The sequence below is a fragment of the Molossus molossus genome, unplaced genomic scaffold, assembly GCF_014108415.1.
Source record: "Molossus molossus isolate mMolMol1 unplaced genomic scaffold, mMolMol1.p scaffold_m16_p_1, whole genome shotgun sequence".
NCBI lineage: Eukaryota > Metazoa > Chordata > Mammalia > Chiroptera > Molossidae > Molossus > Molossus molossus.
Window position 1 is genome coordinate 129718830 of NW_023425344.1, and position 3352 is coordinate 129722181.

Consider the following 3352-nt stretch of genomic DNA (forward strand, 5'->3'; position numbering starts at 1 on the left):
TTGGACTCCCTTTATTGTTTCAACCCGTGTGTGTGTGTGTGTGTGTGTGTGTGTGTGTGTGTGTGTGTGAGAGAGAGAGAGAGAGAGAGAGACAGAGACAGAGAGAGAGACAGAGAGATAAATTAATTAATTTGAGAGAATAAAATGAGAAAGACAGAATCATCCTTGAAAATCCATTCTGGCCTGCTTTCCTACTTGTTCCTGGCATAATGACTCCTGCAAAGAAGGGTAGCAAGAAGAAGAAGGGCTGTTCTGCCATCGACAAGGTAGTGACCAGAGAATACACCAGTAACATTCATAAGGGCATCCATGGAGTGGGTTTCAAGAAGTGTGCCCCTTGGGCACTCTAGGAGATCTGGAAATTTGCTCTGAAGGAGATGGGAACTCCAGATGTATGCATTAACACAAGGCTGAACAAAGCTGTCTGGGCCAAAGGAATAAGGAATGTCCCACAATGCATCCAGGTGCAGTTGTCCAGAAAGCATAATGAGGATGAAGATTCATTAAACAAGCTCTATATGTTGGTCACCTATGTATCTGTTACCACTTTCAAAAATCTACAAACAATTAACGTGGATGAGAATTAACCGTTGATTGTTGAGTAAAGTTATAAAACTGCAACAACAAAAAAATTCATTCCAGTCCTGGCCAGTGTGACTCAGTGGTTGGAGCATCAGTCCATGCGTGGAAGTGCAAAGGGTTTGATTCCAGGTCAAGAGCCTGTACCTGAGTTGCAGATTCAATCCCCGCCTCGATGGGTACATGTGCAGGAGAAAACCAATGTGTCTCTCTGACATAAATGTTTCTCTCTCTCCCCCTCCTTCTTTCCATTCCACTCTCTCTAAAAATCAATGGAACAAAATATCCTCAGGTAAGGATTTAAAAAAATCCATTCCAACCAGGTGTAAATAGTCAAAGCCACCTCAAATCTCACTAGCACAAAGTTTCACTTCTTTCTTTCTCCCCCATTGCGTGGTTATTGGGAAATCTCACATTCTTAGAACAATGTTACCCAAAGAAGAGGCTTGTTGAGGGTGGGGGAGAGTGTCCGAATCATCAATGCTGATTTTTAAACTATGTACATTTTTGGAGCAATACTTTTCAAAGCTATTTTGCCTAAAAGTCATATGGGGTGACTTTGATAGGTCTTGGGAAAGATCCAGGAATATACATTTGTAATAAGTATTCTCAGGCAATTTGGTTGAGGGAGGTCTAAAGACCACCTTCTGAAAAACAGACCCTATAGCAGTGCTTCTCAAACTTTTATTAGCATTCCTAGGGATTTTGTTAAAAGGCAGGTTCTGACTCAGTGGGTTTGGCATGGGGGTTGAATATCCCACATTTCTAACAAGCTCTAAGACTATACTAATGCTGATAATCACAGAACCAGCTCAGAGCAGCAGGCCTCTATCATGTAGTCTTTTTCTAGTACACCCTGATTCTGGCATTATCTAATGATATGTGCTTTGCTCTGTTTTAAGCTTCCTGAGTTATCAAAACTACAACTCAGTCTAGGAAACATATGACGGTAATTTTATATATTCTTCTCTCTGCTAAGAAATAAATAAAATATTGTGACTGCTTGAGCTTAGATAAAATTGTGTTACACAAGCAAACATAACTACATCTTGCCAGTCAGCTAAGAATTAGTCTAGTTTTGAGAGCCATATAAAATGCAATAGGAAGTCTGCTGGGGCCAGGTGTTTTCCGGTCTTTAGAGACAAAACTGCTCATTCAGGCTCCAGCTGCAAACACTTTTTTATTCTCAAATTTTCTTTCTCTCCTGGGGAAAAGACTTAAATTTAGTGACAGAGAGCTCCAGAACTCATTCAGAGGGAACTCAAAATGTTCTCCAGTTTGTTATCTGTTGAATTGAGTGTACCCCAAAGGCTCTGGTAGAAGGACATCATCAGCGTGCCTAGATGGGAGGAGTGGCCATTTGGCCAAGGATGATCATGCAGAATCAGGATTTCAGAAAGGCCATAAGATGTCCCTTAGATTTTTGTTGTTGTTGGAGTTTTTCCTCCTTTTTAAAAAATATTTTATTTTTAAATTGATTTTAGAGAGGAAGAGAGAGAGAGAAAGAGAAATCAATTTGAGAGAGAAACATTCATTTGAGAGAGAAACATTCATTAGTTGCCTCCCGCACACACCCAACCAGGGATTAAACCTAAAACCCAGGTATGTGCCCTGACTGTTAGTTGAATCCGCCACCTTTTCATGCATGGGACAATGCTCCAACCAACTGAACCACACTAGCAAGGGTAAAACATTTCATTTTTTAAATTGTGGTAAATAAAACATAAAATTTACCATTTTACCCATTTTTAAGTGCATAGTATAGTAGCATTAAGTACATTCAGCTTGTTGTACAACCATCACTACTATCCAGCTCTAGAACTTTTTCATCATCCTAAACTGACTCACTGCACACATCAAACAACAACTCTTCATCCCCCTTCTCCTCAGCCTCTGGTAACCAGTTTTATTTTTTATCTCCTGAATTTGACTACACTAGGTGTTATATTCCAGGACAAGTGGAATAGGGAAACTAAGATAGTTAAACAGCAATTTTCAGCTACCTAGTAAATTCCATCTTCCCTAAACCAAGGACACTTAAGAGTAAATGGTTTGCACTTCTACTTAACCAGAGAATAAATAGCTTAATCACACTACTCAAGGAGACCGGTAACAGAAATCCAATTAGTGCCATTTGCCAACCACACCCAAGGACAGACAAATTAAGAGAATAAATCTCATTTTGGTACATCAGCATAAAGCTAATGAATATTCTATTGATCCGCTCCTAAGACCTCCCCTAAACACCCAGCCTTAAAAACCCCTGGAAACGAAGGTCCCAGTGCTTGCTCTCCTTCCTGAGAGCACAACTGTGCCTCCACTCCTCTTCCCTCCCCCCACAGACATGCATCTTCTAAACTCCAAGGGACTCCGTGAGACTTGCAACTAGAGGAGCAGCAGCTCATTCCAGGCCAATCCCCTGAACCTGTTTCCAAGGCCCCCTTTCTCTGGCTTCCTGGTGAACCAAAGCAGCCCTGCCTAGGCTTTCCTGTTGCTGCTTCTATGCTCTTCCTTGTTTCACTGTCCTAAGTATATTTTTACTGCAGTCAATAAATTCTTGCTTGCTTTTCTACACTTTGTCTCCTGATTGAAATCTTTCCCTCAAGAAGACAAGAACCAAGGGATCCTTGTCTAGCCGGTACCTCACATGTCTTAGTCATCTCAGGTTGCCATTGCAAAATAACACAGGCTGGATGGCTTACACAACAGACATTGACTTTCTCACAGTTCTTGAGGCTGAAAGTCTGAGATCAGGGTGCCAGCGTGGTTCTGA

General features: G+C 41.2%; 1 pseudogene; it reads left to right on the forward strand.

Moving 5' to 3' along the window:
* Nucleotides 1–203: 203 nt before the first annotated feature.
* On the forward strand, nucleotides 204–587 carry LOC118616842 (annotated as a pseudogene).
* The last annotated feature ends 2765 nt before the right edge of the window (nucleotides 588–3352 follow it).